Source organism: Talpa occidentalis, unplaced genomic scaffold (assembly GCF_014898055.3).
Source record: "Talpa occidentalis isolate TD23 unplaced genomic scaffold, MPIMG_talOcc4v2.1 talOcc4.14, whole genome shotgun sequence".
NCBI lineage: Eukaryota > Metazoa > Chordata > Mammalia > Eulipotyphla > Talpidae > Talpa > Talpa occidentalis.
The window spans coordinates 68,253,900-68,265,799 of NW_023601433.1; the positions used below are offsets into that span (position 1 = coordinate 68,253,900).

Consider the following 11,900-nt stretch of genomic DNA (forward strand, 5'->3'; position numbering starts at 1 on the left):
GGGGAGGGTGGCTGACAAGATGGGGAAAAAGACTGACTCAGTCAGAATCGCTGTTGTGTTTTCATTGAAGATTTCTTACCACATTTTTTTTTCAAGTTAGCTAGAATGGAAAGCAGGAACGTAAAAATGCCACAAAGGTGTGGGTTATTATTATAGCAAGAAGCCTGGAGGGACCAAGACTTGTCCTGCCAAGGATGACATAAGTTCTTGCCTAAGAAGTCTGGGGTCCTTGGGCCAACATTTGCAGTGAATAGAAGATTTTGATTCTTTTTTTTTTTTTTTAAGATTTATTTATTTATTTATACAAGCTCTGGGTACAGTCAGAAGCATGGGAGGATGAGAGAATTTACCAGAGCCAGAGAGGGGAACAGAACAGTCAGATTGATGAAATACACTGCTAAGGGAAGCAGCGGGTGTGGCAGGAGAGGTCTGTCACGCCATGTGGGACCCTCACTGGTAGCCGGGGATTGAACTGGCACTGCTGAGGCTGCGGGCAGCTTCGCAGCCCAGCGCTCAACCACTGCGCCACCAGGGGAGGCCCAAGATTTTTATTCTTTCTTTAAGATTGAAACCAGCACAAAATATCCATTGAACTTCACTCCTGACTATAATGGTCTGTACTTTCTTATCAGATTTTGAATCCATAGTTTTGTTTTTTTTTTTTTTTAAAGATTTACTTATTTATGCATACAAGGGCTGAGGTGCAGGCCAGAGGTACAGGGGGTGAGAGGATTCATTAGAGACAGAGTGGGGAGCAGAATAGGAAGATCTACTGAAATGCACTGCTGATGGGAGTAGTGGGCGAGACAGGAAAGGTCTGCTGCACCATGTGGGTCAGCTCTCTGGCTGGGGATTGAACTTGTGCTGCAGTGGCTGCGGATAGCTTCATAGTGCTGCGTCTTAACCCCTTGTGCCATCAGGGAGGCCCTACAATACTAATATTAACTGTAGTCACTATGTTGCATATTATATCCCCAAGACATATTCATTTTATAACTGGAAATTTTTACCTTTTAGCCACTTTAACCCATGTTCCACCTCCAACCCTGAGCCTCTGACAACTACCAATCTGTTTTTGTGTCTGTGAATTCAGGTTTGGTTTCTGTTTTTGTTTGCACATATTAAGTGAGATCATATAGTATTTATCTTTCAAGTTCCATCCATGTTGTTGCAAATGGCAAAATTCCTTCTTTTTATGGCTAAATAATATTCCATTATATATACAGTCATGTGTTGCTTGATACTGTTTTGAGCAATGATGAAGCCCATATATGATGGTGGTCCCTTTAGTTTATGTCATTGGGACCATGTGTGTAGTGGGTTGCATCATCTAGGTTTTTGTAATTATACTCTGACATTTGCACAACAACAACAACAACAACAAACATTTCTCAGAAAATATCCCTGTTGTTCAGCAATACATGAAATCACGTACCACATTTTCTTAACTTATTCACCCATTGATGGACCCTTATGGTGCGTCCATATCTTGCTATTTTAAACAATACTGCAATTGGCATGATGGAAGTGTACAAATATTTTCAAGTTGGTATTTTAATTTCCTTCTGATAAATATATGGAAGTGGAATGCTGGATCATATAATACCTCTATTTTTCCTTTTTTGTCCATACTGCTTACTATAGTGTCTACACCAATTGATATTACTACCACAGTGCACAAGTGTTCCTTTTCTCCACATCTTTGCCAACACTGGTATTGCTTATTTTCTTTATAATAGCCATTCATACAGGTATGAAGTGATCTTGCATTATCCTGTCAGTTTTTGATTGTCTATCTTCAGGTTAATGGGAAACGCTGATTATATGGTGTATGGAAACCAGCTTAAAGTACTGCTCTTGCTTCTTGTGTCTTAACTCATTTTCCCTTTCAGATTCCAACTTGACACCTGTATCTAAAATGAGTCCATTTTCAATATACTGCTCACTCAGTGGTTCTTTCTTTAGAGCAAGGGTAGGGTCCTCAAGTTCTCTCTCAAGTATCTGCTCAGAGAGTGAATTTCCCAAGAATACTTTGCCATTTATGCTGTAGTGGGGAAAATGTTTCCTTGTCTAATGGAAACATATTAAAAAGCCATTGTTTGCTATTTCTCTTCAAAGCTTATGCTCTGGACTTACTTCTTTCCCACTGTGTCTGTTTTTTCTTTATGTCTGTCCCCACATGATCTTCCCTATTAATTTTCACTTTTTCTGTTTCTATTTTTTCTCTTTCTCTGGGTGTTTTAATTAGTCTACAATATAGAATTAATGTATACCTTTTGTTTGTTGTTTTTATTGAATGGAATGTTATGTTGTTAATTTCAAGACAATGTAAAAACTATGGTCCTCTTTCAGATAAAAAGTAACATGAATTTATGAGTCCTTAATAGATTTCTGGGGAAATGCCAAGTCCCTTTGAGAGAGAAAAGTCTTGCCTACATCTTGTCTAAACACTCTATTTGTTCAGCCTGAGAGAATACTGACACCAAATGATAAATTAATAGATACAACAGATCATATTTTATAACAAGATGTTGGGAAACTAAAACAGGCTATTACTATAATTCACTGTCAACATAACTTCATTCCATTTTCCTCCCAAATTGAAAGGACAATTATGAAAATATTGTAATAACCAAAATTCTTTGGCACTAAGGTTTGAACCAGCCAATGACATCTAATCTAACTGCCTGAGTAATTTGGCTCCCTGACCTATGTGCTAAAAACTAAGAAATGATGACTGAGTGCTGAAACACGTGCCACATATGTGTTTGAGTCAGGGAGAGCTGCTCCCAGCTGGATTAAACTAGAAGTGTGAGAATGACAGAGACTGCTCACAGATGCCACATGAACAGCCAATGTGGTGCCCATTGTTTGGACAAGGATACTATTTTTAAAGTTTAACACAAATGCAAACCTTTGAATCTGCAAAATCAGGAAGTACTATTTCATTTTGATGAGATCTGAATAGGATATTCTGTATACTCTCAGAGTCACTCTTTAAAAACTAGAACTATCTGAAGAGAAGCTGTAAAGTTACTACTGGCTTCTGAAAATGAGAACTAAGGGAAATAGTAAGTTTCCTTGAATATTTCAACCAAATCTTAAAGATAGAGACCATGAGTTGTTGTCTTTTGGATCCCTCCAAGAATCCAGTTTAAAATGACAGACAGTCTTGTTATATATTTTTTTCCAGGTAACATTGCTTTACACTCTTGTTTGTATTTTGAATTTTAGGTGCTCTCCCCCTTCCCCCCTTTTTGGTGATGCTACTGTAGTGCTCCCACCACTAAAGCACTCATAATCCACCACCATAGTTTCCTGTGCTTCTTTCCGCTTTGTGCTTGTCCCTTCTTCTCCCCTTTCACTGTATCAATTCTGTAGTCTTCTTTTAAGGGCTAGTTTTTTTTTATTTTATATATTTTTTTACATCATTTTTCATTTTTGCACAATGTATGCATTTTCATCTTGGTTATAGTTCCCATACAATTCCCACCCCCCTTGTTTTGATCCTACTCCCCCCCCCATAGTGTGTCTCTGGTTTATAGTTGCTTGTTGATTTTGATTTTTACTTTATTATAATTAGTCTTTTTCCTGGTCCCTTATTTAGGTTTTCTAAATTCCTGCTATGAGAGAGACCATCCAGTATTTTTCTTTTTCTTTCTGGCTTATTTCACTGAGCATGGTCCCTTCCAGCTCCATCCATGTTGCTACAAATTGCATGAGTTTATCTTTTTTGATTGCTGAGTAATAGTCCATTGTATATATATACCACATCTTCTTGATCCAGTCATCTATTTTTGGGCATTTGGGAAATGCAAATCAAAACTACAATGAGATACCATCTTACACTAGTGAGAATGGCACATACTAAAAAAAAAACTAGCAACAACAAATGTTAGTGAGGATGTGGAGAAAAAGGAACTCTTCTGCACTACTGGGGGGAGTGCAAACTGGTCCAACCACTGTGGAAAGCTGTGTGGAGATTCCTCAACCTGCTAAAGATGGAGCTACCATTTGATCCAGCAATTTCACTTCTAGGTATTTACCCAAAGGACACAGAAACATTAATTCAAAGGGGCACCTGCACCCCTATGTTTATAGCCACACTATTTACAATAGCTAAGCTAAGGGCTAGTTTTTGAGTTTGACTCTATCTGACCCTTTGTCTGGTTTATTGGCTTTATCTGACCCTTTGTCTGGTTTCTCTATTCTACTTACAAGTGACATCATGTCTTCTGATTTATTTCACTTATCATAATCCCTTCCAGCTCTACCCATGTTGCTATACATGGCATGGGTTTATCTTTTTGATTGCTGAATAGTATTCCATATATATATATATATATATATATATATATATATATATACTAAATCTTCTTGAACTCATCTGTTTTGGAGCACTTATGTTGTTTCCATAGCTTGGCTATTCTAAACAATGTTGTAATGAACATGGGAGTGCAAGTTTTCTTTTAAATTGTGTATATGTTCTTTTTTCTTTTTTTAATAGAGGCATGTTTTTTTTTTAAATTTATTTGTTTGTTTGTTTGTTTTGTTTATACAAGCACTGGGTACAGTCAGAAGCGTGGGAGGGTGAGAGATTTCACCAGAGTCAGAGCGGGGAGCAGAACAGGCAGAAGGACCGAAGTACACTGCTGAGGGGAGCAGTGGGCAGCAGGAGAGGTCTGCGCACCATGTGGGACCCTCCTCTGGTGGCCGGGGAGCAGCCGGGGATTGAACTGGCGCTGCAGAGGCCGCCGGCAGCTTCGCAACCCAGCGCTCTACCGCTGTGCCAACGGGGAGGCCCTGTGTATATGTGTTCTTCAAGTAGATGCCTAGAGTGGAATTGCTGGGTCATATGGTAGATCCATTTTGAATCTTTTAAGAACCCTCCATAGAGTTTTTCCATAGGGGATGGACTATTCTACTTTTCTGCCAACCATGTAAAAGTTTTCTTTTTTCTCTGCATTCTTGCCAGCACTTGTTGTTTTTGGTCTTTTTGATATGGGCCATTCTTATAGGAGTGATGTGTTATTTCAATATGATTCTGATTTGCATTTCCCTGAATGTGAATGATGATGAACATTTTTTCATGTGCCTGTTTTCCCCCTGTATGTCTTCTCTGCCTATTAGCTCTTCTGCCCTTTTTTGATTGGGTTGTTTTTGTTGTTGAATTATTTCTTTGTGTATATTTGATATCACCTTCTCGTAGATGTATGGTGTGCAAATGTTTTATCCCATTCAGGTGGAGTCTTTTTGTCTTGGTTACTGTTTCTATAACTATGAAGAAGCTATTATTAGTGTAGTTCCAGCTTTTTATGTTCATTTTTGTTCTCCTGGCTGTTGGAGACATATCTGTGAAGATACCACAAATGTTATGTCAGAAAGTGTTCTGCCTATGTTTTCTTCTATGTATTTTATGGTTTCAGGTCTTAGATCCAAGTCCTTTATCCACTTGAGTTCATTTTTGTGTGTGATGTAAGATAGTGATCTAGTTTCATTTTTTTTTTTGCATGTGACTGGTCAGTATTACCAACACCATGTATTGAAGTCTTTCCTTGTTTCAGTATGTTCTTGGCTCCTTTGTTGTATTAACTGTTCATATAGGTGTGGGTTTATTTCTGGGGTCTCAATTCTATTCCATTGGTCTGTATGCCCATTTTGTTACAATACAGTGCTCAGACATGATAGGAACAATAATCTCTCTAGAGACCATACAGATGTTAGGTGTTGGGGCCGGTCTTAGTCCATTCATACTGCAATAAGAAAAATACCACATATCAGTTGGCTTATAAACAACAGTAATTTGTCTCTCATTGTTCTGCAGACTGGATGCCTGATATCAGGGTTCCAGTATGGTCAGGTGAGTACTCTCTTTTGATTGTAGTCTTTTCATTGTATCCTCATGTGATGGGAGGGGTGAGGGAGCTGTTTGGCCCTCTTTTATAAGGGCATCAATCCTATTCATGAGGGCTCAACCCTAAGACCTAAGCCTCTCTTGAAGTCCCACCTCTTAATACTATCACATTGGACATTAGGATTTCAGCATATGAATTTGGGGAGAAGGGGGAATTTGAGGAGAAAACAAACATTCAGATCACAGGGGAACCTAAAACTGTGAGCTCCTGCTGCCTCGTGCAGATGCAAGTAACCTACCTTATGGGGACCAAAAAGCACACTTTTTAAAATTGTTCAGATCAATGACTCTTTGCCCCTACTCTCCTACCCCAATGCAGGAAAATGTTAAAAGAATATGATTCCAACCTGGGGCCAAGGTCAGTCTCCTGACTCTTTATTTGAAGATTTCCAGACCCCATAGTACTCTTGGGGAAAGAGGTAAACTGTTTTAGTGCATAATGGGACAATCAGGGGACAGGAAGCAGAGGAGAAAGCACTGGCCCTTCTGCATGATCCAGGAAGTCAGGACTTGGGCAAAACAGAATATAGTGATCCTTTGTAGTGGTGAAATGTGACCTAACAGATGTCAAGCTCTTCATTGTCTGCTCCCAGCACTCTTGGATGGCATGTAGGTAGCTTTCCCTTCCAGACCAAATAGGAATTATGAGTGTTTCTCTTAATAATGAAATAGGCAAGCATGGTTTTAAAAGAGATCAAGGAGATTCAAGTTAGATCAAGAATGACTCTTCCCTCAATTAAAATTATTCACAGTGAAAACAGTTCTAACTGAAATGCTCAAAATGTGGTTTTTATGTGAATGCCTAATTAAAATCAGCTTTCCATATTGTACTATGAGGAATTAAAAGAAGCAAATGTGATGGAAAAAAGGGAGATTCAGACATAGAAAACAGAAAAGTATAGTACAATAATCCAACAAGATTGACAATAATTATTTCATAATTGATCATAAATGGTGTATTTTCAGAACAAATCAATGAGAGCTTGAGTTGAGATTTGTGTTTATAAAAGAAACTAGAAGTGTAAGGGAAGGTTAAACTTCTGCCTGTCACACCAGAGAAGGGTTCTATTTGGTTTCAGGATTTTACTTGCTAACAATGAAGTTTGACTGGTCTTTGTGAAAATGCTCAAGTATGAAACTAAAGTCTATCGGTAGAGCCATTTGACTCAAAACACGGATTATTCCCACCCTCCCATATCTCCCACCCTGACTTAAATCTCCATTCTTGAGCTATCCATTTCTCCTTCTCAAATGAAAACTTTTTTAGATCTCACCTTTTAAAGGAAGTTGCTTTTCCCTTTGCCAAATCATCCAAATAATTTGTGGTTCAAAGTGATTGTTTCTCTAGCCCTCCAGGTGCCTAATCTTGCAGGGCACACAAACTTATTCCACGGGGCTTTATTCTGGGTAAGAGTTTTCTGTGACTAAGACAGATGGCATCACTGGAGAAAGTATGATGAGGCTAATTGGATGAGCTGAAAACCAATTGCTTTTGAGTGAAGGAGAAAGAAGTTACTGGAAATAGAATGTTGTGAGCTCGTAAGGTGCTTTTCTATTCCTGCCTGACTCATCTGTGAACTTTGCATTGCTACTTGAACACAACTCAGGAGATACCACAAAAATTCAAAGAAATGTATAACGAAGCAAATTTTCATGTTAGATTGCCAGGTTCCAAATAATATAAAAATAGTGGGTAATTTAACTATGAAGTATCAATCAAACATGTAATTCATTGCATTGTGTCAGAAAAACATTAATTGTTTAGGCCTTTGGGTAAGCAATGAAATTGTTATGGCTTATTTGGAAGACGGAATGTTTCAGAGGAAATTTATAAATGAAAGGCAAATCTTGATTTGGATTCTCAGTGAGTACCATACAACCTCTATCGCTTAGCAACATGTACCGTGGACATATACTTTCGAACAACAGGGAATAATGGACTTGGAAAATTGTGTTTTCTTGAAAAACATCTTCAATCATGTGAGAATCACACATTTTGTCTGCTAACATGTATTTGTAGGACATTTCCCCCATCAGAATCACATCATCCCTTGCTTTTCTTTGTGAAGCTGATTCACGTGAGAGCTGGCAGAGGGTCTGCCTAGGTATTCTATTAACATTTACTGTAACCAGTGTGTAAGAACACAGATGACTAAAGTCATTGCTTTTAAAGCCCTTTCACAATTGAATTTCCTGTGGAGAAGCAATATCCCAGGAGCATAATAGATTGTCCCCCCTTCCATTTACACAAACACTTTCACAGCTAACTAATCAGTTGCAATTCTAATCTATATTTCTGATTTGTTTACATGCATCAAGCAGGCTGGCAACCTTTTGAATTCAAATGTGAGTTAAACTAAAATAAAAAACAACACAAGTAAATGACAGAGAATTGCTAGCAGTGGGAACTTTGTTTACATTCCACATTCTGAAAATATTTTGTTCAGCTGGCTGGGAAAACCACATGGTTGAGACAGACTGGGTGTCGATTGGGTTTGCTGCCTGGCTGGAACTAGGGTGGAAAAGGGATGGTGCGTGATGTGACTGTCTGTCACCTCCAACCCAGAGAAAGAACACATTTTGAGCACACATGTGATCCCTGCTGTAACAGAAGAGCCCTGAGAATCCTCGCCAGGTCGTCATGTGTGCCGGGCACTGGGCCAGAACAATATGCCAGTCTTTTTTTTTTCTATTTCTTTTTTAAAAATTATTGATTTTTTTTACATCATTGTTCATTTTTAAACAGTATTTGCTCCCCCCTCCCATGCCAGTCTTTTGAGTCTTCAGATAATACCCATCTCTTCTCTTCCATAGTCATCAGTGGATGCAGCTTTTTTTAGAATATTTTCCCAGACCCTATTGCTTCTCCAAGTCCTTTGTTCCCTCTGACTTTCTGGAATTATCCTCTAATATTTCTTTCCTATTTCTCCCTTCCCAGCTACTTTGAAGTTCTATCGAGAGGCTCTGCATTCTTGTTGTCTTGCTGCTTCTTCCAAATGGTGATTCCAGTTCCATTAAATGTCACTTAATAGCTCTTGTATAGTTGCTAAGGTCTAGGCACTCCTTACCACGAGAAACAAAGATACTCTTCATCCGCATTCTGCACTGAGGAGACATTTCCATGGACAGATCTATTCTGGGTGCACCTTATAATTTTTTGGTGTGAGAAATGAAATAGGTGATGGAGTGTGGGAGGTGAGGATCAAACTTAGAAGAGAAGAACTGAATGTTAACAAGGTTTTTCTAATCACAATTACTCCTAAGGTCATGATCTGTTAGCATATAGAACCAACCTTAAAAGATCCAAAGTGAATTTACTTTAGAGACCTGAGGAAGCTTTCATCTTTTCTTTTATTTGAAAAGCAAAGCTCCTAAGCACATCTGCATCCTGAGAGTTCAAGGAGAAGCAATGCTGCTTAGAGATTTCAGGAGCCACCACAGAAAGGACTCAGATGAGGGTGATGAGGCCATGGAGCCCTGAGCTTCCTCTCAAACCCCCATCCATAGAGGGGAGAACTTGTAGAAACCACTGTGAAGATCAGAGGGCTGAAACCCTGTCTCAGATTCTTCTGGCATTTCTCCAATACTCAGCCCTTATGGGAGGATTAGAGGCAGTCTCCCTGACCTGGCACCCTCACTAGCCCTGGCCTGAGCTCTCTCTTGCTGGTCTCCAGTCTGCTGCTCGGCGCCTGGGCAGTGCTGCCCTGCCTTCCTGTGCACAGGCCACACCGGGCAGCCTGCTCTCCACACTCCAGGGTGGCATGCACAGTTCCTGCTTGCTCCTGCTTTTTGCTCTGTGGCCTTTTGTCCAAATCCCACAGGCTTTCACCTTCACATACCCTGAGCCTTCCCATCCAGTCTTCCAGGCATGGAAAATAGCTTCTCAATATATGCACCAAAGAGCAGCAAATCATGCTCTAAAATGAGCAAAGCGGGTAGGAAACAAATGGATCTGTGAGCAAATTTGCCAGTAAATTTGTGAGTGCCTAGAGAAAAATCCCACCCCCCACCATGAAATAGATTTTTGCATAAGACAAAACAAGAAAAATATGCTTATTTTTCAATAAAAGGATATTTGTTATAAAAACACACACACACACATACACACACACACATACACGGAAATGAAAAAAGCTGGATAAGTATTCCACTTACATGTGTATCACACTTACATGTATTCCTTTGTGTCTGGCTTCTTTCAGCATAATATTTTTTGGGTTTCATTTTTTTTGGGTCTTTCAGTAGTTTCTTTGTTTTCGTAACTAGTCCTTACTATGGCTGTATCATATTGTTTGCCAACAGATAACCATTTGGGTGGTCTCTCTTTTGGGGCGTTATTGGAATAATGCTACTATAAGCATTTACAAAGCTTTATAACATTTTACATTTGAACCACCAATCTAAGATTCCAGGTGTGCCACATCCTCATCAACACTTGGATTTATTAGTCATTGTCATTTTAGCCATTTGGGTGTGTGGTGGCATCTCATTGTGGATTTTATTTATTGTTCTACATTGGCCGATGATATTAAACATGTTTCCATATGCTTGTTGGTTATATATATAGTTTTCATTTGTTAATGTCCAACCTTCTGTGCTCATTTTCCAACCATAATGTTTCTCTTTTATTAAGTTTTAGAAGCTCTTTTATTTATTTATTTTTAAAGATTTATTTATTTATGCACTCAAGAGCTGGGGTACAGGTCAGAGATGCAGGAGGTGAGAGGACTCACCAGGGACAGAGCGGGGAACAGAACAGGCAGACTGAACTGAAATACACTGCTGAGGGGAGCAGCGGGCAAGACAGGAGAGGTCTGCTGTGCCATGAGGGTTTCTCCCTGGCTGTCCGGGGGTCGAACTTGTGCTGCAGAGGCTGTGGATTGCTTCATAGTGCGATGCTTAACCCCTTGCGCATATTTGTGGATATGAGTTCTTTGGCAGACATACAGCTTAAAAATATTTTCTCTAAAGATGTGGTACATATACACCATGGAATATTACTCAGCATTCAAAAAAGATAAACACATGCAATTTGCAGCAACATGGATGGCGCTGTAAGGGATCATGCTCAGCGAAATAAGCCAGAAAGAGAAAGAAAAATACCGGATGGTCTCACTCATAGCAGGAATCTAGAAAACTTAAATAAGGGACCAGGAAAAAGAATAACTATAAGAAAGAAAATATCAAAATCGACAAACAACTATGAACCAGAGACACTCTTTTGGGGGTGGGGGGCGGGGAAAGGAGGGGTTGGGGTCAGAATAAAGGGGTTGAATTGTATGGGGAATATAAAAATAAAATTTAAAAAAAAATTTAGGGCCTCCCCGGTGGCGCAGCGGTTGAGCATTGGGTTGCGAAGCTGCCTGCAGCCTCTGCAGCGCCGGTTCAATCCCCAGCTGCTCCCCGGCCACCGGAAGAGGGACCCACATGGCGCGCAGACCTCTCCTGCCGCTGGCTGCTCCCCTCAGCAGTGTACTTCGGTCCTTCTGCCTGCTCTGCTCCCTGCTCTGGCTCTGGTGAATTCTCTCACCCTCCCGCGCTTCTGAGTGTACTCAGTGCTTGTATAAATAAATAAATACATAAATCTTAAAAAAAAATTTAAAAAATTTAATCTGTGGCTTGCCATCTCATTTTTAATACTATTTTTCAAGAATTATTAATTTTGATCATATATAATTGGTTGACTTTTTAGGCCCCCATCTAAGAAAACTTTGCTTAACACAAAGCCATGAAGATATTCTCCTGAAGTAAATAATTTGAATAAAGTGTTAAATATGGTAAATTTGGAAATAAATCAGGGAGAGCCATCAAACTATAAGCTATTGTCATAGTAAAACATAGCAAAATAGATCTGAAATAATAATGAAAGATTAATACAGCAAAAAACTTGTACAAATTTAAAAACATTTAACATCTAAATGTAAGACAAATCTAAGAACAAAGTCTCAAAATGGGTGATCATGGATTGGGTAGAGGTAGGGAACAG

At 39.3% G+C, this 11,900-nt stretch overlaps 1 pseudogene; it reads left to right on the forward strand.

Moving 5' to 3' along the window:
* The window catches only part of LOC119244747 (armadillo repeat-containing protein 3-like), a 156,328-nt pseudogene that overhangs the window by 46,412 nt on the left and 98,016 nt on the right, over window positions 1-11,900 (forward strand).